The sequence below is a fragment of the Artemia sp. Qi Xiang Cuo genome, chromosome 5 (genome assembly GCF_049724085.1).
Source record: "Artemia sp. Qi Xiang Cuo chromosome 5, ASM4972408v1, whole genome shotgun sequence".
In the NCBI taxonomy this organism is placed as follows: domain Eukaryota; kingdom Metazoa; phylum Arthropoda; class Branchiopoda; order Anostraca; family Artemiidae; genus Artemia; species Artemia sp. Qi Xiang Cuo.
In genome coordinates, this window is record NC_142798.1 from 13,058,091 (window position 1) to 13,082,423 (window position 24,333).

A 24,333-nucleotide genomic window follows, 5' to 3' on the forward strand; every position below is an offset into this window, starting at 1 on the left:
CCTGACCAAGGGGTTTTCCAAGTTTTCATTACGCAGAATTACATCATCTAAATAAGCCAATGTATCTGTTTTCCTTCCTGTTTCGTTATCTTTTAACATCAACTTCATTAGTCGACTAAAACAATTTGGACTAATTGATAAGCCAAAAGGCATACGTTCAAATGTGAACGTTCTCCCGTCGTCTAAGATTACTGTTGCTTTATGCTTTTTTTCTGCATCTAAAGCGATTTGCCAATATCCTGCTATTAAATCAAAACTAGTGTAATGTTTTCAACCTCCTAACGCATCTAAAATCGTATCAATTCTTTGTAACTTCATCACATCCTTAAACGTGACGGCATTCAGTGATCTAAAGTCTATACAGAATCTCCAGGTGTTATCTTTTTTCCTGACTATTACTAGTGGAAAACACCAATCGCTCACACTTTTGTTAATTATTCCCTGATCTTCTATTTCTTTTATTTGGCTTTCTAGCCATGGTTTTAAATGATAAGGTGTTTTATACGGTGACTTTTTGATTGGAGGTCCCTCTGTTGATAACTTGTGCGTGATTAAGTGAGTTAATCCGTAATCCGCTTTGTGTCTTGCAAAAGTCCATTTAAAATCCCAAAGAATATTTTCCACCCTAGTTTTTACGTTTTCCGGTGAATGTTTTAAATCAAATTGTTGCAAAAAATCCGTTTTTGACATTCCATACTTTTCTTGTGGTTGCGGTTTTAACGAGGATAAATGTTCGTGGCTAATGAAGTTTACACTTAATTCTGGACTGTTTAGAGATTTTATTTCCGAATTTTAAATCTTTTCCAATGATCCAAGTTCTATCTGATTCAGTTTTATTTTATTATTACTCAGATTTGATAGTTTTAAGTATGTTATACCATTTTCAATTTTTATAAATTGATTTTCCACGAAAATCATTGGGTATTCTTTTATAGTGTACCCTCCTATCATGGCATCCATTGTTTTAACCTTTCCTACTTTTGTATTTAATGTCGCTAGAACTTGAGCTGTCGTTCCCCCTTCTATTGTGATTTTCCCGCTTATTTTTAGGTTATAATTCGAATCTTCACTTTCGTTATTTGTTGTTACGCAAATTTGCCTATTATTTTCATTTGCCTGGTTTATGGTTATTGCATCGGATATGGGTCCCCATACAATCCCATATTTTCTGATGGCATCTACTCCTAAAATACAAGGAAATGGTAGCTGCTTGCATATTATTACTGTTACTGTTATTTCTTTATCTCCTGCACTAAATTTCAGTGGACATTCTCCCGAAATTGTCAGCTTGTGCCCTGTCACTGAAGTCAGGGTATTCTGGCATCTGCTTACGCGATTTTTGACACTAGGAGGAAACTTCTTAAAAACTGCCTCTCGAATTAATGATTTAGATGCGCCTGTATCTAGTCAACATGGTAAATTTTGAAAACACTCAATTTTAAAACAACGCAGAATCGGTAGATTATTATTATTTGTATTTGTATCACAATATTCTAAACTGTATAGGGGTCTTTGTAAGGAAATAGCTCTGTCGACCCTTACAGGCTGGTTTCTCCGTTTAAATGCCCACTGTTTGGCCAAAAGTTTCTGGGATTATCCCAGTTTGCTTCAGCACTGCAACTTTGACCCTGGGTACTGTTAACCGTTTGCCTCCTAGGCCTAAATTCAGGAATATTATTAGGTGTTTGCCAAGTATTATTTGTTCCCTACCTTCCTAAATTCCTGTCCCCCTGCGTTCTGAATTGGTGTCTTGTCTTGTACGTCTGGCCTTCTTTGCGTATTCTATGCCAGCAATCTGCTGCATAGTGGTTTGGTTTGCTACAATAATAGCAATAAAATTTTCTCTTAAATTGTTTGTTTGTTTCCTGGTTACTTCTCATTATTTTTGATCTTTCATTGTTGGTTCACCGACAATCTTTTTTTGGTAGAGGTATGTGCCCGTATTTCATATAGTTATTAGCTGCTAATCTTTTAGGGTCGCGTAATTTGTCAGCTATTTCCCTAGACGGTAACCCTCGGCCTCCGTCATATCTGTCTGGTTCATGACTTGGCTCCTCAAAGCTCACCCTTTTCTGTCCTCTTTCATATTTTATACTTTCTTAGGCTTCTGTGTTATTTATTGACATCTGGTCAAACTTTTTCATAGCCTCGTCAATTTTTACCTCTGTTTCGACTAGTATTATAGCCTGCTCCAAATTTTTAGGTTTCCGTGATAATATTAGTCTTAATAACTTTTTTGGTATCCCTTGGGTAAAAGTATGTAGTTGTACTTTCTGTACTGTCCCGTCATTTCCGCCTTTCTCTAATTGTAAGCATACGGATCTACAAATTTTACCTGCATATTCCCTGATACTAGTTGAGGTATTGAATGTGACTACCTCTGTTCTTAACCTCTCGGAGATGCTTGTTTCTATGAATCTTGCTTTAAAAGATTCAATTAGAGTACTGATGTTCTTGGGCTCTTTTTCTTAATTGCCTCAAAATGTTTAAGGGCGCTTCCCTTTAATCTGGCTGCAACGCATTGCTCTTCGACCTTATCCTCAAATGATTCAGTTAGTTCGTCGAAAATTTTTAGTTTTTCGATAGACTCATCTAAATCTGAATTTCCCGCGTATTCTGGTATAATTTTTGCAATTTCAAGTACTGTTGATAGGGAAGTCATTTTTTACTCTGGTAAAGCCATTTTTATTTCAATCTACTATTTTTTATCTAGCCTTCTCGACCCAGTTTTTCCAGCAACTACCAGTAGTTGTAAAGTTGTTTTAATGTGTATTTTTATGGTACTTGGGTGTTTTGGTGGTAGATGCCTTTATTTTCCCTTTATAGAGGAGATAGACTCTGTCCCTAAGGTAATTAAACTTTGGTAGCGTACCCTAGGCTATGATCGAACTAATAAGGCGTACCGACTGGGTATGTTCGAGGGGCTAAATATAAATTGTTGAGATGTAGTCTAAAATAAAATACTTCAATTCCGTCTATGCATGACCATTACAAATATAGATATCCTACTGGGTTTGCCTGCCCCAAGTAGACCACAAGTCTCATAAACTACAATGATATATAATAAGATACATACACTTATAATAATCCGACAAAATCCCAAGGCATTTCTAATTAGAAAATAAATGGGCAGAGGTTCGCCCTGCAAGTCAAAAAGTCTGTCTTCAGTCTCAAAAATCGGGGTGTATATATGAAAAACTAACCACGTCCTTCCGGTACATTGACGCATTTAGCCAGGAAATTGGTTATTGAGCAAGTTCTCTCCAAGCCCACACATTCCACGATTTATATCTTTATCTTAAAAAGTGGTATTTTGAAACTTTGTTTTTGCGTCTTAATATATTTTTACTCAATTAATAATTAACTAAATTAGAAAGCTTTACCACACGAGGAGCCAATCACATTATTAGAATTTAGTTCATAACGTCACAACAGGTATATGATTCACTTATGTTTCAACGGGCTAGCATGAAAACGATGCTATTCGGCTGATATCATTGAATAAACTTCACTTTAAACTTTTCTTAGAACATCTAAAAAAGTGTATCAATCTAATTAAACGACCCTTGTGTTTAAGGATTTGTTCTTTGAAAATTGGGAAAAAAGCCAAACTTTAGCGTAAAATAAGAGGTATTGAGGAAGAGGGGGCCCGTCATATACATCATAATATCTGATCATTTTAAGTTTTAATGTTTCTCCTTATTCTCAGTTGAAAAAAATCGTATTTTTTAATTTAATATGTGACCATTTCTAAATAATGCCCGAAAATCAGGCTTTTTATTAAAGGAAAATTCTTTCCCTCGAAGGAAAATCTCTCCAAGGAATCTTGTTCCCACACAAAATATCCTCCCACCATGAAAATTTCTCTCAGACAATTCCATTTTAGCTGAAAATTCCCCTCGAAAAATTTCCTGCTGACAGTTCCGTGTGGAAATTTTTTCTTAGCGCACTTACATTTGAAACGTTTGTTTTTAAAATCATGCAAGAAATAACATCCTCCTTTGAAAGGCTGTCCCGCTAATACCCTGCCCTCTGGTAGAAATTTACTGCAGAAAGTTTGCTCCGGAGAGTTTATTTCGTGGAAAACTCCCCATGGAGAATTTCTCCCGTGAAATATCCCCCTTCCCTATGAAAAGATACTCTAGGCAGCTGAAACCCAGTAATGATCTCCCCCCCCCCCCACGATAATTCCCCTTAATATATCTACAGAACTGAAACATCAAAGAGAAAGTAGGAACAATAAAAATGAATTCAATAGGGATTCCGGCAAATTCCCCTCTGTAAAGTTTTCCCTGGAAAGTTCAACCCCCGGAAACTTAACTCCCCATGAAATAATCTCCCGTTGAAAATCACCCCATTTAAAAATCTCCCCCCCCCACCAGAAAATGTATTTATACTTCCCAATAAAAAAATACTATACGTAAACAATGGGCAAATTTTTTAAATTAAAAACCTGTCCCCAGGTGATTTGGGGGGTCGTGTTATCTCCAAAAGCATAATTATTCAACCTTTCAACTATGTTGAAAGGTTGTTTCCTGAAAGGACGACTTTCAGGAAAAAAGGTTTGTGGGTGAGGGAATAGTTGCCCCCCTCCAATCTTTTTGACCGCTTGAAGAGGAGTAGTTGCTATTAGGGAATTTCACGAATGCAAGACCTGTTGATTCTAATTTAGCATTCATAATCTATAATAATATAATCTATTTTATTACCAAAACTAGTTGACTAATTTATTTGTCAATTGGTGGGGGGGAGTTATTTGAGATGTAATTTGCTGGTGAGATTTTGCCTGGCTCGTGCTTTCACTTGGAGGTGCATGCATAATTATGGATTGTCTGCGCATGTCCTTTGAAGCAATCAAGTAGAGCTATTCTTTGTTGGATTTCGATGTATTATCTCCCTCTAGCTTACTCCTTTTCTCTTTAGGGTATTGTGCAGAATTTTCCTTAAATAAGAAATTGAATTTAGGTTTTTCATTAAGTAATAGTAACAGTAGCAGTAGTAGTAGAATTAGTAGTAGTAGTAGTAAAAGTAGTAGTAGTAGTAGCAGTAAGTAATAAAAGTAGTAGTAGCAGTAGTTGTAGTAGTAGTAAGTAGTAGTTGTAGTAGTAGTAGTAGTAGTAGTTGCATTAATAGTAGTCCTGAATTTTGTAAAGCCTTAAATAAAAAAAACATGCTTTTTCAACTGAAAGTAAGGAACAAGATTAAAACTAAGGGGACAAATTATTTTGCTCAAAATTCCATCTGGCTAAACTCCTAAACTCTGAAAAGGATCAGCATCCCTTAGACGGAGTCAACCCGTAGAATATAACAAATAAGAAAAAGGCTTCAACTTATGAAAAATTGAAAATCGTCGGTTGACTTTGAAATGATTTGCAACTTTTCTCGTGTGGTTAAGTATTTTCATGATTAAAATCAGGGCTTTTAGTGTCACCCCTTACTTTTAGTTAAAAAGAAAACTTGTCTTGTTTTTTTTCGTCGCTATTTTCGTTGAGGGTAGTGTTGAAGTCAATCAAAACACACCATGTGTATGCGGATTGTCAAATGGAAGTAACTCGGGAATGATTCAGCATAATAATTTATAACTTTCAAGAAATGATAAGGGAAACGATCAAAAAGGCAATATTTCCATGCTGAAACCACTACTACACATAACTGCACTATAAATGCTACCACTACTACTACCACAGTATTCCATTTGCAATATTAAGGAGAATTTTGAACTAAATCAAAAGGTGCTTAGAACATATTACACTGTCAAAAGATCGTAGGTCAAGTATTGATTTGGGTTATAGATTTGAACTTTTAGAGAATGCATAAAGGCAAATATCATCTGACCATAGGCAATATGTGGTCGCTACTACTAATACTACTATCACTTCTACATTTATAACCACTACTACTGCTAATACTACATAGAACTACTTCTTTTATTGTAACTACTTGTATGGCTAAGAGCATTGAGATGACAATTTCAAAAAGTATATGAACATTAAGGCTATTAATAAGAAATATTAGGCAAAGCAATGGGTAATTTTTTTAAGGTGAAACTTCCAGGACTTGATGAGAAATATGTTCTACTGACCAAAAGGCAATACGTTAATGCTGCTGCCGTTATTTATACTACCGCTGTTACTATCAATACTACTGCTAGTAGTACCAATACTACAACTGTGACTTCTGTTACAACTATGCCTATGGGTCTGAAGGTGAAATTTTCAAGTACTTTTGAGGGGAAAGGTGAACTGAATCACAAAAAACTGTGTGTACGCAGGTTGTCAATAGGATGTAACACCCATACATTATAAATAGTTTGATGTGTGAAGATGAAACTAACTTGGCTGGTAGAGGGGGATGTTAAACTAACCAAAATAAAATATTTGCTTCTTAATACTTCTACTTCTACTCATACTACTACTGATACTATTATTACTACTTCTATTTCTACTACTGTCGCTAAAGCAAAGACTACTGCTATTAATGCTACTGCTCTCACTACTACTACCACTACTACTGTTGCTAAGACTTAGGTTATTAAGGTGAAATTTTTTGGAAATATTGAAACTGTATGGAACTAAATCATAACACGCTATGTTCACATAGTATGCCAAGAGAAACGTATCATAAATGCCTCATGAACGGTTAACAATACTAAGTTGTAACTTTAAGTGTATGTTGAAGAGGATGTTGAAGAAACAAAAGGTGTTATTTGCATCCTGCTAGTAATGCTGCTACTACACAAGCTAAGAGTACTAATGTACAGCTTTCAAGGACAATATATAGCTGGAAGTTGAACTAAATCAAAATGAGATATGAGCATGTGGATTTTCAAAAAGGTGGCAAAGCCATATCTCAAAAGCGGCTTACATTATTGAGTTAGACCTATAAGGGTAAGCTGTGGTGTATTTTGAACTAGCCACAAGGATATATACAAATACAATTAGCACCATTACTACAGTTACTTTAACTAATGACGCTAAGGGTATTAAGGGGAAACTTTTAGGGAAGATTTAGGGGGAGTTTCAATTAAACAAAAAAAAAGCATATGCAATAGGGTTTTTGAAAAGGGTATATATATAATATCATAGGCAGTGCCACTCTACAGCAGCGAGAAATATCATTGAAACTTTTAAATGGGGTCATTCGATTGGAAGATAAAAAATTTTAGTGTTGTTTTTAAGAGTCCGAAGTGATTCGAGGGCAAGCAGCCATTCTCCCAAAACTCTTCATTTTACAAACACATCTTGACAAAATTTTGAGACAATTATTCTGTTCAGTACAGTAGAACTGTCCAGTAACCATGTCTCTATGGATGTTCTGAGTATGTTAACCCCCTCAAAATATGTAATTAGCCAATTAAGCTATAAAACTAAATATTGATTTAAAACTAAATCAAAAGGCACTGTGCGTATGGTTGCCATTAAGACACCTCAGCAACATAGTGACAACGACTGGAGGTATTAACATGAAACTTTCGGAGCTGCTACTATTATTACTTCTGCACTTACAATTTAAATAAGCTAAAAGAGTGTAAATGTATCCAGGTTATCAAAGAACATAGATAGAATTTTTGGGACTGATGTCAAATTTGTTTTTCAGGTCAACTTGAAGAGATATAAAATTAATTTAAACAATATAATTTTTGTCGCGATTAAAAATTGTTGAATAAGTTTCTCTAACTACAAATAAATAAGTAATTAAGTAAGTATGACGGCACTAGACACCCAAGGTCCAAATCGGCGGTGCTGATCTTCCTTTTGTGGCCCTTCAGCCAGGAAATGCGATGAGGGGCTAGGGCCAGCCATCCTGTGCTCTCGTACACCCTTCCTGCTTACCTTTCCCAGATTTCTCCAGGTACCAATTTAGAGCTGGGTCGACTCTAACTGAGCTTACAGAGCCACTTTACTGACCTTCACCCCAAATATAATAACCAACAACCCCAGGTTCATGTCTTTCGGACAAGGGATCCTCAACCCAGCGTGCCAACCACTTAGGCAGGGTGTCTTACTATTTGCAAAATACAAATAACAAGCCAAACTATTGATTCTTATAGAAAAGAACTGAAAGGCTATTAAATAGTTTACTTTTCATGAAAAAGACTATCCCACTAAAAACAAGCATAAATTAATCGAAAATTTTTTTCCCACCAAACAATTTTTTCTAACAAAAGTAAAAAGCTCCATTAAACAAAAAATTAGGTGTCGTAAAAACTCAGAAAGGAGCCCTTTCAATCGCAAATTGAAAGGGCTAGGGCCCTTATGATAGTCGAAAGTAATTAGAGGGCAAACAGCCCCCTCACGACCATCCTCTCTCCAAAAATATCCAATCAAAATTTTGGGAAAACCATTTGGTTCCACGTAATTGAAAGGTCCGAAAATTATGTCTTTGAGGATGACTCCTCCCTCCGCTCCTCATGTCCTATGAGCAAGGGTTGTAAGCTATAACCTGGAGGAATATAAGGTGTACAGAAAGGGTGGTCTTACAAATTTCAAAGGCGCCTTTTGGATTAGAAATCAGAAGTTCTATGGCCAATTTTTAAGAAGTGATTGGAGGGCGGCTATTCAATATTCTATTTTAGTTCACTTTTAAAAGTCAAAAGTGATGGATGAAAACTAGCCCCCCCCCCCTCCCTGACATCCTCTTTTTCCAAAACACATTCAATCAAAATTGTAATATAGCCATTTTGTTCACAGTAGTCTAAAGAGCCTATAACAATGTCTGCGGGGTGGACAGAACCCCCAAGAGCCCCAGCGCAAGTTTGTAAGCTATGTCCTTGGGTATAAAAGGTTTGTATCGAACCAGTGGTCGTATAAATTTTGGATCAGAGGGGGTTTATTTGATTAAAAGTTGGAAGCTCTTATTCCCTTTTTAAGAGGCAAAAGTATTTAAAGGACAACTATTCTCCCCTTCCTCCAAGCCTGTCATTCCCAAAAACACATCAGGTCAAAATTTTAAGAGAACTTTTTTTTTCAAAATTGTTGAAATGTCCAGTAATTATGTCTTTAGGGATGTCAACCACTCCACAGTCCTCAGGGCAAGGGCTCTAAGTTAAGCAATTCATTCATTCCTTACAGATTGTAGGCACTATGTAACAACACGTTTTTTGTTAGTATCCGCCGATGGCAGTTCTTAATTTTTTTATTTTGTGCAAATTACAGATATTGGGGAATGACTAACTTTATGGTTGTTAGGTATTTGATATTAATTCTTATAATTTTGTCTTTTATTGAATTTTATTTATATTTTATTTTTTTTGCTGTTTTTTCTTTGGTTTGTAATTGGTTTTGTTGACTTTCCGTGTTTATTTTTTGGCTTTTTCTTCGGCATTTTCTTTGTTTCCTCATTTATTGCAGTTTCTGTTCTTTTTTAGTTTCATTTAATTATTTATAGTGATTTGTGGTAGTTTTAAGCTTGGAAGATTATTTGACTTTATTTCTGCTCATTTGTGGCTTAATGGAGCTCTTTTCTTTGAAAAACTTGTTTTCTGGAAAAGTTTCTTAAATTAGTATGATTATTAAACTGGCAATCCACGGTCATGTGTTTTATTAAACAGTTTTAAACCACGTTATTATTGGTATTAAAAATACAAATAAAAATACAAAGCATAACATGCCTATATGTTTACGCAAATACTTGAAATACATTTCTCATCCTCTTGTTATTTGATTTTTAACTTTTTTTTTGTCTAGAATAGCGTGTGGACAAAACAAATAACAAACTTGTCCTGGAACAATTCATTGTCTAATAAACCTAAGTAAGCATTTAAGACATACCCTGTTTTTGGTAAATTGCTCAACTGTGTTTGCCATTAGACGACTATTTAACTTTTTCCACTTCTCTAGAACATTTTGTATAGAAAGTAAATAATAAAACATCACTTAAGCAAAGAAACGTTGCCAAAAATATTAAAAAACCCCACCACAATCGTTGTACAAACATAGGAATCTAGCAGGTATGTATTTGACATACGGCTGAAGCAAGTTTTTTTATTTGTTACTTAAACATTTCGTTACAAAAATTAAATAGCAATACTATAATGAAAAAACTCACCGGTTGGTATGATGGTATTTCTTGTTCTGTGGGAAAATCTGCAGCAAAAATGAATAGTAAATTCTCTTACATAAAATATCATAGACAGCGTAAGTATTTACTAGAATTTTAATTTGTTACTCATTACTGAAAATAATTTGCATGTTGAACAGCATTTTTTTGATTTGTCATAGAAAGACCACGAACGACAAAGAATTACAATACTTACCAAGGTTTAAAAGAAGATACAAAAAGGGTTAGGTCACTCCCCGGGGGTGGATCTAGGATTTTTCTGTGTAGGGGACTCATAATAGGCTCCTCAAATAAACTTGCAAACAAAGAAATTTAAAGGGACCCTCAACAATTATACTTCGTAGGTAGGTAGTGGAAATGGTCGTAAATCTAGTTTAAAATCTGATGAGGATCAATCTTTTGAAGTTAAAGGGATGTAAAATACTGATACGAAAATAGCTTGTTATATAACCACTCCGCTATAAAACAAAACATTAATAATAAAAAGCTGTTCACCATCTACAAAGAATATCTTATGCATAATTTTTAGCCTTTGCACTTATGACAACTTTAGCGAGTGATTTAAGCTTTGTATTGCAAAAAAAAAAAAAAAAAAAAACGTTCTTGAACCATATTTCGGAGTCATGCATTCTTTTTGACTATTTGTATAGGTTAAACCATTTAGCATGTGTCCTAACTATATGGCATAGCTCAGTAATTATGATAGTGATGAACAGTAGGAGATGAAGATTTAGATACAATCGTATAATAATAACAATAAGTTTATTAGCCATACACAGATTAACAAGGAAAGAGACACAATAAATACACATATAATACGAACACTTTTTACATTCTTTCCGTAGCTGGAGAGCTTTTCAAAGAAACTGTGTCGTATCCATAATATTTTCTTTCCGTTTGCTCTGCAATATATCCGGGAGACGTACCTCACGCAGAAAACGCCATCTTACATTCTCAGTTACTGGACAATGTTGGAGAAAATGGACTAAATCTTCATTTTAATTTTTACATAAGGGACAACTGTACCTGCAATCCTGACCAGCCCCACGCCATTCCAATTTCTTCAAATTATAACCCAAAGGTAAATTACTTGATCTTAGTTGGATCTATTGTTTCAGTTCTCTCTTACCCAGAACTAACTTTAGATATAATTCCTCCCCTAGGCTTTCATTTACTCAACTATAACCTCTTGGGCTATTTGACTACTCTACTTTAGCCTTCCATACCTGTTGCTCCTGTTCCATAATTCTTTCTTCAGTTAGCTTTAACACTTTACTATCCTCCATACCAGGTCCTCTCCCATCTCCCCACAAAAATGAAAGCCCTAAATCATCTAGAATTCTCTTCACCTTAGACGGCCAATTTCTCTTCTTCTTAGATGATAGCAATTCTATGCATGCCCCTCTTACTAGTCTTGACTCCAGAAGCTCCACTATTTTTGACCAGTCTCTAATTCTCGAGATAACACGGTTCTGGTATATACTATATAACCCCAAATCCCCTCTAAGTACTTGGCTGTGGGTATTAAACTCCAGACCATAAAACCTCTTAAAAAACTGCAACTTCAAAGACTCAAGCTGTGGCACCTTTTCCCAGCCCCATAATTCGCATCCATAATGAACTACAGGCTTAATTTTTGTTTCAAAAATATATTTTATTACTTTTATATCATTTACCCCTTTTAATATTTTACTTCTATAAAGAGGTGCTAACGTCGCTTTTCCTTTTTTAATTGATTTTTTAATATGTTCACGCCATCCACTTTTTTTTAATCCAAACACCCAGATATTGAAACCTTCTAGATCTTACTAATTCCACCCCTCTGTAATAAAATTTTTCCTCTGAATAATCCCCACCACGAAATACAACAATTTCACTTGTATTTACTTTAAGCTCCAGATTATTTAACATAAAGTATTCAGAAGTCAAATCAATCAAAATCTGGACATCTCATCTACTTTTTGTCACCAGAGCCATATTATCTGCGAATAATAACACCGACAGATTCAAATTCCCTAAACGTAATGACGGAGCCATTCTAGTCTCTGCATACCTGCAGATATCATTAATAAATAAATCAAATAGCTTAGGTGATAGGGTACAACCTTGCCTAACTCTTGAACTTAGTCCTATCTCACTTGAAAAAACACCACTTGCACTCCCGAAACCCAACTCTAGTTGTTACATATATACTCACCAGTGGCCTAACTATCCTCCTCGGCAATCCTATCTCAATTAACTTAGACATTAAAACCCATCTATCAACCTTATCAAACGCTTTACGAAAGTCTAAAAACGCTACATAAAATCTCTTCTTCCCACTACTATATTTATCTTAAAGGCCTTGCATCAGTAAATACCTGGTCGACCGTCGAATGCGATTCTCGGAATTCAGCTTGCTCTTCTCTTAAGATATCATACTTACCAAGCTACTCACTCAGGCGCTTCTCAATTATCTTCATAAATATCTTACTTGGTGAAGATGCTAGGCTTATTAGCCTTTAGTTCTCCGGGTCTATTCTGTTTCCCTTCTTAAATAATGGAATTCCTGTTGTAAGGTTCCAGAACTCGGGCCATAATCCCCGGTCCAGAATTCCATTAAATATCGCAACTATGATTTGCAAGAAAAAAGATATAAACTTCTTACAGAAAAGAGTATGTGCGTAAAAGATTAAACATTGAATACTGGTTCACTTAGGGGTGTAAAAAGAAACATAAAATAAAGAGAGAGAAATACATAGAAGACATTAAAAACAAAGGTTTTAAGTATAGGCAATAAAACACTGCTCTTTCTACTTCCGCCATATAAATTATACGGTCGATGTTTACCCCGATATTTCGGTGAACGTTTGTAATGGCTAGTCCTGTCAGTCTAGAGTCCTGTCAGTTTGAAGCTTTTTGTTAGTATTCTCTCTTCTATTATTCGTAAAACCCGCGGTCCTGGTGCATTGTACCTAACACAGCGCTATAGACTGTACATGGAAACCAGACATGGAAACCCGTCAAACGGGTATTTGCTATCTAAATTGATTGCAAAGCATAATTTCTCATTGTTTTTACAATATTTAAACTGTGTTTTTTTTGGGATTTAGAGGGGGAGAAAGGTATCTAGATTAGGTTAGGTTAAGTATATAATATATGCTATGCTTTTCCCCCGCCCCCTTAATGTGCAAATATATAGCCCAAATTTGTTTCTAAACTATTATATTTTCATCTTATTTTATTTTATTTCATTAGCATTAACAAAACTTGACTTCTTTCGTGTATTGGGTGTAAGGCACCAGTAACAAACATTCAAATACAGACCAAAATCTTCTAAAAAATATGGACTCTAATAAAGATTAAATTAAAAAATAACAAGTTTTTTTTAACTGAAAGTAAGGAACGAAGTTAAAACTTAAAACGAACAGAAATTATTCCTTATGTGAAAGGGGCTGTCCCCTCCTCAACGCCTCGCTCTTTACGCTAAAGTTTTTTATTGTTTAAAAAAATAGAGCTTTGAGAAAGTCAAACTTTTGCGTAAAGAGCGAGGCGTTGAGGAGGGGACATTCCCTTTCATACAAGGAATAATTTCTGTTTGTTTTAAGTTTTAACGTCGTTCCTTACTTTCAGTTAAAAAAACTAATTTTTTTATTTAATTTTTGAACGTTTTTGAATAAATGCAGGTTTTGATCTTGTCTCACCGTACATGAATAATTAAAACGAAATTTGCATATTAACTTACTTTTATTTGGTTAAATGGCTTTCTCGAAACTTGTTTAATTTTATTTACGAACGTTTTTATTAGTAATAAATATACGTAACTTAAGAATTAACTTACGTAACGAACTATTATATTCATATATTTTTAATACGTATATTAGGGGGCCTAATATACTGCCCTAGTATATTAGGGCCTAGTCAATACCTTGCTATTTAAGCTAAAGTTTGAATTTTGTTCCAATTCTTTAAAACTGACCGCTTAATAAAAAAGGCCGTTCATTAGAATAAATAGCTCTTATGAAAGTACTAAAAAATCTTTGGCTTAAAGAGCAAGGTATTGACTAGGGGGTGAGCCCAATCATTTATGTAATATTTTCTGTTCGTTTAAAGTTCTGATGCTTCGGATGTTGCAGTTGAAAAACTTGTTTTTTTATATTTAATTTCTGATCTTTTTTTAAATAATGCTGGGTGGTCTGGCGTCCCCTTCATAGCAATATACCTTCTCCCATGAAAACTTACTTCATTGAAAGATCCTCCCACATAACCCCCAACCCCCCCCCCCCCTCACTACCAGAAAAAATCTCCCGTGAAAACGTCTGTATACTTCCCAATAACCAATACTATATATGTTAACATTGGGTAAAGTTCATAACTTTCAGCCCTCCCCCTGGGAACTTCGGGGGATTAAGTCATCCTAAAGGACATGGTTATAATATTTTCGAACATGCTGAACAAAATGGCTATCTCGGAATTTTGATCGGGTGACATTGGGAAAAAATGAGCGCGGGAGGGGGCCTAGTTGCCCTCCATTTTTTGGTCACTTAAAAATGGGACTAGAACTTTTAATTTCCATTCCAATGAGCCCTTCTACGATATTCTAGAACCACTGAGTCAATACGATCACCCCTGGGGAAAAGAAAAAAAAAAATAAACAAATAAACACGCACCCGTGATCTTTCTTCTGGCAAAAAATGGAAAATTCCACATTTTTGTAGATAGGAGCTTGAAACCTCTACAGTAGTGTTTTCTGATACGCTGAATGTGATGATGTGATTCTCATTAAGGTTTTATAGCTTTTAGGGGGTCTTTCTCCCTTTTTCGAAAATAAGCCAAATTTTCTCAGGCACGTAACTCTTGATGGGTAGTATTAAACTTGATGAAACTTATATATTTGAAATCAGCATTAAAATGTGATCCGTTTGATGTATCTATTTGTATCAAAATACCGTTTTTTAGACTTTCGGTTACCATTGACCCGGGTCGCTCCTTACTTACAGTTCGTTACCACGAACTGTTTGATACACGTAGGTATCTGCTTCAAACTAAGTATATAAGTCAAAATAATCCTTAAAAAACAAAAATTGTGTTTGTTGTTCTAGTTTTTGATAGGTATAGATTGGTGATTTAAATTCGCAAGGCTTGAAGCTGTGGTAGATTTTTAATTGATTGTTTTTTTAATCTTGAAATTTTCAGATATTCCATTCAAACGTTTAAATCTCAATATGCCTGTTAGTAGAGAGGGAGGTGCTACTCCGGTACAAACCACGTGGTTTATGGTTTTGTCAGTGAGAATTTGAAAAAACAGGAACTTTGTCACATTTATGGATGTTTTTATGGTTTTTGTCAGTGAAAATTTGAAAAACAGAAACTTTGTCACATTTATGTCTGTTTTCTTGGATGGTTATGTCTGTTTTATGGATTTTGTCAGTGAGAATTTGAAAAACAGGAACTTTGTCACTTTCATGGATTATTGAGTCATTAATCAAATTGTTTCCGGGCAAAGTTAATTAACGTCTGACAGATGACGTAAAGTTAATTAATGTCTTTGGAGTTCTACCAAGAGAATGTCTCCGGGCAAAGTTTAGATCACACATGACAGATGATGTCATGATTGATTGATTGACATGAAAGGGGAATTAATTTGTTGTTTTTAAAGAGATTGATTCACGAAAGGGTTTCTTTTGTAATTTCAAATGTTTCAGCACAGGGATGCCAAACAAAAGGAACACGCTGAAATTACGTTTAGGGATTATTTGGGCGAAACCATTTTAGTCATTTTATGGAATTATTTCGGCGAAACAGTTAGAGACATTTTAAAAGGTGATTTAAAGGATGATTTTAGAAGAGAATTTGAGGGTAAAACTCTGTGGTCGTTATAATACACAAGTTCCATTTGAACAGTGTTGTGAGGTCCTCTACCACAACCCAAAGGGTTCCGATCCCCCTACCCCAACCCCAAAGGGTTCCAATCCCTCTACCCTAACCCCGAAGGAAGTCCCCGGTCCCCAAAGGTCCACCAGGCTCCCAAAGGGCCAACCGGCCCTCAAGGGTCCCCTAGAACCCCCAGGCCCCAAAGGGCCCCTCCCCCTTTGGCCCCCCAAGGGGCCCCTCTCCCTCCATCTTCTCCCCCTCTTCACCTCCGACTCCCCTCCCCTCCCCCTCCCCCCCGTCCCCCTCCTCCCCTCCCCCTCCCTCCCCCATTTTTTAATATTTTTTGTGCATTGAGACACAGAACGACCCCCTCCCTCAGCCCCTCCCCCTCCCCCCCTTCCCCAAAGGCCTGATTTTTCAAAGTTCATTTTGAATTTCTTTCGTTGAAATGCAAGAATTGGAATATTTCAGTAGTGTTTGGTTGTTGTTTACCATGTCACAGTTACATTTTCTTGATTTTTCAAAGTTCATTTTGAATTTCTTTTATTGAAATGCAAGAGTTGGAATATTTCAGTAGTGTTTTGTCATGGTTTACCTTGTCACAGTTACATTTTCTTGATTTTTCAAAGTTCATTTGAATTTTTTAATTGAAATGCAAGAGTTGGAATATTTCAGTAGTGTTTTCTCGTGGTTTACCCTGCCATAGTTACATTCTCCTGATTTTTCAAAGATCATTTAGATTTCTTTCGTTGAAATGCAAGAGTTGGAATTTTTCAGTAGTGTTTTGATGTGGTTTACAGTGTCACAGTTACATTCTCTTGATTTTTCAAAGTTCATTTTGGATTTCTTTCATTGAAATGCAAGAGTTGGAATATTTCAGTAGTGTTTTGCCGTTGTTTACCTTGTCACAGTTGCATTCTCTTGATTTTTCAAAGTTCATTTTAGATTTCTTTCGGTGAAATAAAAGAGTTGGAATATTGCAGTAGTGTGTTGTCGTTGTTTACCATGTCACAGTTACATCCTCTTGATTTTTAAAAGTTCATTTTGAATTTCTGTCATTGAAATGCAAGAGTTGGAATATTTCAGTAGTGTGTTGTTGTAGTTTACCTCGTCACAGTTACATTCCCTTAATTTTTCAAAGTTCATTTTGAATTTCCTTTGCTGAAAAGCATTGGTTGTGGTTTACCTTGTCACAGTTACATTCTCTTGATTTTTCAAAGATCATTTCGGATTTCTTTCGTTGAAATGCAAAGGTTGGATTATTTCGGTAGTGTTTGGTCATGGTTTACCTTGTCACAGTTACATTTTCTTGATTTTTCAAAGTTCATTTTGGATTTCTTTCGTGGAAATACAAGAGTTGTAATATTGCACTAGTGTGTTGTCGTGGTTTACCTTGTCACAGTTACATTCTCTTGATTTTTCAAAGTTCATTTTAGATTTCTTTCGGTGAAATACAAGAGTTGGAAAATTGCAGTAGTGTGTTGTCGTGGTTTACCATGTCACAGTTACATCCTCTTGATTTTTAAAAGTTCATTTTGAATTTCTTTCATTGAAATGCAAGAGTTGGAATATTTCAGTAGTGTGTTGTTGTAGTTTAAATTGTCACAGTTACATTCCCTTAATTTTTCAAAGTTCATTTTGAATTTCCTTTTCTGAAAAGCATTGGTTGTGGTTTACCTTGTCACAGTTACATTCTCTTGATTTTTCAAAGATCATTTCGGATTTCTTTCGTTGAAATGCAAAGGTTGGATTATTTCGGTAGTGTTTGGTCATGGTTTACCTTGTCACAGTTACATTTTCTTGATTTTTCAAAGTTCATTTTGGATTTCTTTCGTGGAAATACAAGAGTTGGAATATTGCACTAGTGTGTTGTCGTGGTTTACCTTGTCACAGTTACATTCTCTTGATTTTTCAAAGTTCATTTTGGATTTCTTTCGTTGAAATGCAAGAGTTGAAATATTTCAGTAATGTTTTGTCATGGTTTACCTTGTCACAGTTACATTTTCTTGATTTTTAAAAGTTCATTTCGGTTTTCTTTCGTTGAAATGTATGAGTGGGATTATTTCAGTAGTGTTTTGTCGTGGTTTACCATGTCACAGTTACATTCCCACGAATTTTCAAAGTTCATTTTGAGTTTCTTTCATTGAAGTGCAAGAGTTGGAATATTGCAGTAGTGTTTTGATGTGGTTTACCTTATCACAGTTACATTCTCTTGATTTTTCAAAATTCATTTTGAATATCTATCGTTGAAATGCAAGAGCTGGAATATTTCAGTAGCGTTTTGTCGTGGTTTACCTTGTCACAGTTACATTCTCTTGATTTTTCAAAGTTCATTTTGGATTTCTTTCGTTGAAATGCAAGAGTTGAAATATTTAAGTAGCGTTTAGTCATGGTTTACCTTGTCACAGTTACATTTTCTTGATTTTTAAAAGTTCATTTCGGTTTTCTTTCTTTGAAATGTAAGAGTGGGATTATTTCAGTAGTGTTTTGTCGTGGTTTACCATGTCACAGTTACATTCCCACGATTTTTCAAAGTTCATTTTGAGTTTCTTTCATTGAAGTGCAAGAGTTGGAATATTGCAGTAGTGTTTTGGTGTGGTTTACCTTATCACAGTTACATTCTCTTGATTTTTCAAAATTCATTTTGAATTTTTATCGTTGAAATGCATGAGCTGGAATATTTCAGTAGTGTTTTGTCGTGGTTTACCTTGTAAAAGTTACATTTTCTTGATTTTTCAAGGTTCATTTTGAATTTCTTTCATTGAAATGCAAGAGTGGGATTATTTCAGTAGTGTGTTGTCGTGGTTTACCATGTCACAGCTACATTCTCTTGATTTTTCAAAGTTCATTTTGAATTTCTTTCATTGAAATGAGCCTCAACCATTTTTATTCTTCAGAATAGTCCATCGCCAAGAAAATTATAATTTCAGATTCAACATGTCAGGGAACACACTTTCAGGTTCAGCATGTAAGAGAACCCTAAATGCTCATCCCAAAAAAAAGGTAAGTTAACCTTAAACGCTCAAAGAATTTCTCTGAAATCACACTTTCAGGTTCAGCATGTAGGAGAACCATAAATACTCATCCCTAAAAAAGGTAAGTTAACCCTAAACGCTTAAAGAATTTCTCTAAAATCACACTTTCAGGTTCAGCATGTAGGAGAACCCTAAATTCTCATACCTAAAAAAGGTAAGTTAACCCTAAACGCTTAAAGAATTTCTCTGAAATCACACTTTCAGGTTAGGTTAGGTAGGACCCCCACCCCCCCAAACCCACCCCCCATTTAATTTGCGTGGTAGTAGTATTTTAAAGATTTAATGTCCTTGGTAAAATCAAATATTAGATTCATAATTGATATTTTTATAGTCATAGAATAACTAGACACAAACATTCAGATTTTCCCACAGTTAAGGGGGGGGAGTAAAGGTCAACTGCGAAGATATTTAGTCGAAGAAACTAGAATATGACGTTACAACCCTTCGGTAATAACAAGTGAAAACCAAGAACTCAAACACAAATGGACTACGGTTCGCTATTTACTACATTGCAGCTACTGCTGCAACCAAGATAACTTGATGATCATTTCTAATTTTCACAATTTCTTGCATACATCTTTCAAACATAATAAACTCAGCCTTGAAGAGATTTTCTGTATTTTCCTATAATTTCATGCTCCTTTCATATAAACATTATTTTTTTGCTGAGTCGATGAGTGCTCCCACTTCCCTCAAAAATTAATTACCCCTTCTTTACCCTAGATTTGAGATTGAACACCAAATTAAACAAATGAGAGACAAACAAGGTTAAAATAATTGATCCCGAGTTACCTTAGAAAATATAGCCTTCCTAGAAGTAGCAATTGTCCTTAAGAATCGACAGATTGTTAATGTTTAAACTTTTACGTTTCTTATAAATGTAATAAACAGGATTACTTAATATTTTTCCATATAACCATAGCTTTCATGTCTAAAATTCATCAATTAGTCCCAAACTTGGTTTTTTACATATGGGGAGAGATTTAATGTCCTTGGTAGAAGTCTATACAAGATTTAATGTCCTTGGTAAAAGCATATATGAGATTCAGAATTGATATTTTTATAGTCATAGAATAACTAGACACAAAAATTCAGATTTTCCCACAGTTAAGGGGGGGAGTAGAGGTCAACCGCGAAGATATTTAGTCTAAGAAACTAGAATATGACGTTACAACCCTTCGGTAATAACTAGCGAAAACCAAAAACTCAAACGCAGATGGACTACTATTCGCTATTTACTACATTGCAGCTACTGCTGCAACCATCATAACTTGATGATCATTTCTAATTTTCACAATTCCTTGCATACATCATTCAAACATAATAAACTCAGCCATGAAGAGATTTTCTGTATTTTCCTGTAATTTCATGCTCCTTTCATATAAACATTATTTTTTGCTGAGTCGATGAGTCCTCCCACCTCCCTCCAAAATTAATTACCCCTTCTTTGCCCTAGATTTGAGATTGAACACCAAATTAAACAAATGAGAGACAAACAAAGTTAAAATAATTGATCCCGAGTTACCTTAGAAAATATAGCCTTCCTTGAAGTAGCAATCGTCTTTAAGAATCGACAGATTGTTAATGTTTAAACTTTACGTTTCTTATAAATGTAATAAGCAGGATTACTTAATATTTTTCAATATAACCATAACTTTCATGTCTAAAATTCATCAATTAGTCGCAAACTTGTTTTTTTTTTACATATGGGGAGAGATTTAATGTCCTTGGTAGAAGTCTATACAAGATTTAATGTCCTTGGTAAAAGCCTGTACGTAATTTCCCTTTTCATATGCAGAATAATTTTTGTTCGTCTTAAGTTTTAGTGTTGCTTCTTAGTTCCAACTGAAAACTTATTTTTTAATTTGATGTTTTACCTTTTTCAAATCATACCATAAATATCTGTTTGAATATACCCTCTCTTATCAGTTTAATTCGATCTGAGTACTTGTTCGATTCGAACAGCAAACATTCTTTCTAGTCTTTAGACTTTTCATGCATAGTAAACTTGATTATGCTATTTAATTTGTAGGACCGATAGTGTTTTCCTTCAAAAACTTTCTCATACAGCTAACCGTTGATGTAAAACTATTAAACTAATTCATTTTAAATATTTGCAATTGGAATAAGAAGCAAATTCTGTGTGGCCGTACTAGCTACCACAAACCCAGAAGGACTGAATTCACATTTTAGAGACAACAAGTGCAACAAAAAGCAAATATAATAGCAATTTAAAATCTCCCCCCCCCCAAACTCAAAAATTTCTGGGGGGACATATTTTCATTGTATTTTGAATATTTCCCTTTTGAAAACACACCGAAAAGACATATTATTTGAACTTACATCAAACGTTGGAGGGCATACATTTGAAGAACCTTCCATTATTTTCTATCTTGCTCTATATTTCAGCTTTTACTGACTTTTAAACCTTTCAAAGCCTTGAAATATACTAATCTAACGGTTATTTATTTACGAAATCGTGCAAGCTGTTGATTTTAGAACAATAATTACCTTTCTACATATCACTCAACACTCACTGGAATTGGCACTTATCACTCACGTGGAGAGGATTCAAAACAATACTTCTTACATCATATAGTCTAACTGTGTCAAACGAGGTATCTTCAATGCAGATTAATTAATTGTTACGCTCGATTTTGCTTTGGACATAGGAAAGCGTCGATGGGGGTGAGAATTTCTGTAAAACTATCAAAGATTGATCAACTCTGTGATTTCACAGTTCTTGTGTAATCAGAAAGAAAAAAGAAGAAAAATTGATAAAAGATATTTTGAAATATGCCCCAAAATCCGGGCTATTACAACTTAAATGACGCGAGGGGAGGGGGGGGGGGAATCAGGTTTTAAGAATATCCTGGATGTGTCATTTTTATATTATCTAAGTACTCATAGAAGGAGTCGTCACAGAAACTTTGAAAAGGACTCATTTGATTGGAAATTAAAGTGGATAATCCCCAATTCACAGGAGGGGGCATGAAAACTATGGTTTTGAACTACGATATGCAAGACTAGAAAGAAAAGTCTTTAGGAATTACCCCCTCCCCTTCCGCTTCAACCTTCGCTCTTGAAATCACCACCCCCCCTGCCCCCAAAACTCAAATTTTCCAGAGGATTTTAAAATCCCCCCCCCCCCAAACAAAAAATTTCTAGGAACGTATCTTCATCATATTTAAATATTTTCGTTCGAAAACCTTCTTACCGAAGCGCTTGTGCTACCTAAGTAAAGAACTATGTGGGTACAATATGTTGTTTTTGATTTTTTCATCATAGCCAGGGCACTTCGTATAGAAGGAGTCGTCACAAGAACTTTGAAAAGGGCTCATTTGATTTGAAATTAAAGTGGATAGTGACCAATTTACAGGAGGGGGCGTGAAAACTATGGTTTTTAACTATGATATGCAAGACTAGAAAGAAAAGTCTTTAGGAGTGAGGCTGCCCATCACCTCAAACCTCGCTCTTGAAATCCCCCCACCCCTAAAGTTGAAGTCTAGTCTAAACTAGCATAACCAAAAAATTACACAATATTGCATAGAAATACCAAAACCATACGTTAGGCTAGGTCAGTTTAGGTTAGAAGTTAGGTTTCTCCACGTTTAAGTTAGGTTAGAATAGGTTAGCTTATCATGAGCGCTCATGATAAGCCAACCTAATCTAACCTAACTTAAACGTGTAGAAAGCTAACTTCTAACCTAACATGACCTAGCCTAACCTATGGTTTTGGCATTTCTATGCAATATTGTGGAATTTGTGGTTATGCTAGTTTAGACTAAATTTCAACTTTAGGGGGGGGGGGGATTTCAAGAGCGAGGGTTTAGGTTATGGGCAGCCCCACACCTAAATACTTTTCTTTCTAGTCTTGCATATCATAGTTAAAAACCATAGTTTTCACGCCCCCTCCAGTAAATTGGTCACTATCCACTTTAATTTCAAATCAAATGAGCCCTTTTCAAAGTTTTTGTGACGACTCCTTCTATACGAAGTGCCCTGGCTATGATGAAAAAACCAAAAACAACATATTGTACCCACATAGTTCTTTACTTAGATAGCACTAGCGCTTCAGTAAGAAGGTTTTCCAACGAAAATATTTAAATATGATGAAGATACGTTCCTAGAAATTTTGCTTTTGGGGAGGGATTTTAAAATCCTCTGGAAAATTTGAGTTTTGGGGGCAGGGGGTGTGGTGATTTCAAGAGTGAAGGTTGAAGCGGAAGGGGAGGGGGCAATTCCTAAAGACTTTTCTTTCTAGTCTTGCATATCGTAGTTAAAAACCATAGTTTTCATGCCCCCTCCTGTGAATTGGGCATTATCCACTTTAATTTCCAATCAAATGAGTCCTTTTCAAAGTTTCTGTGACGACTCCTTCCATGAGTACTTAGATAATATAAAAATGACACATCCAGGATATTCTTAAAACCTGATTCCCCCCCCCTCCCCTCGTGTCATTTAAGTTGTAATAGCCCTGATTTTGGGGCATATTTCAAAATATCTAGTATCAATTTTTCTTCTTTTTTCTTTCTGATTACACAAGAACTGTGAAATCACAGAGTTGATCAATCTTTGATAGTTTTACAGAAATTCTCACCCCCATCGACGCTTTCCTATGTCCAAAGCAAAATCTAGCGTAACAATTAATTAATCTGCATTGAAGATGCCTCGTTTGACACAGACTATATGATGTAAGAAGTATTGTTTTCAATCCTCTCCACGTGAGTGATAAGTGCCGATTCCAGTGAGTGTTGAGTGATATGTAGAAAGGTAATTATTGTTCTAAAATCAACAGCTTGCACAATTTCATAAATAAATAACCGTTAGGTTAGTATATTTGAGGGCTTTGAAAGGTTTAAAAGTCAGTAAAAGCTAAAATATAGAGCAAGATAAAAAAAATAATGGATGGTTTTTCAAGTGTATGCCCTCCAACGTTTGATGTAAGTTAAAATAATATGTCTTTTCAGTGTGTTTTCCAAAGGAAAATATTCAAAATACAATGAAAATATGTCCCCCCAGAAATTTTTGAGTTTGGGGGGGGGGAGATTTTAAATTGCTATTATATTTGCTTTTTGTTGCACTTGTTGTCTCTAAAATGTGAATTCAGTCCTTCTGGGTCTGTGGTAGCTAGTACGGCCACACAGAATTTGCTTTTTATTCCAATTGCAAATATTTCAAATGAATTAGTTTAATAGTTTTACATCAACGGTTAGCTGTATGAGAAAGTTTTTGAAGGAAAACACTATCGGTCCTACAAATTACATAGCATAATCAAGTTTACTATGCTTGAAAAGTCTAAAGACTAGAAAGAATGTTTGTGGTTCGAATCGAACCAGTACTCAGATCGAATTAAACTGATAAGAGAGGGTATATTCAAACAGAT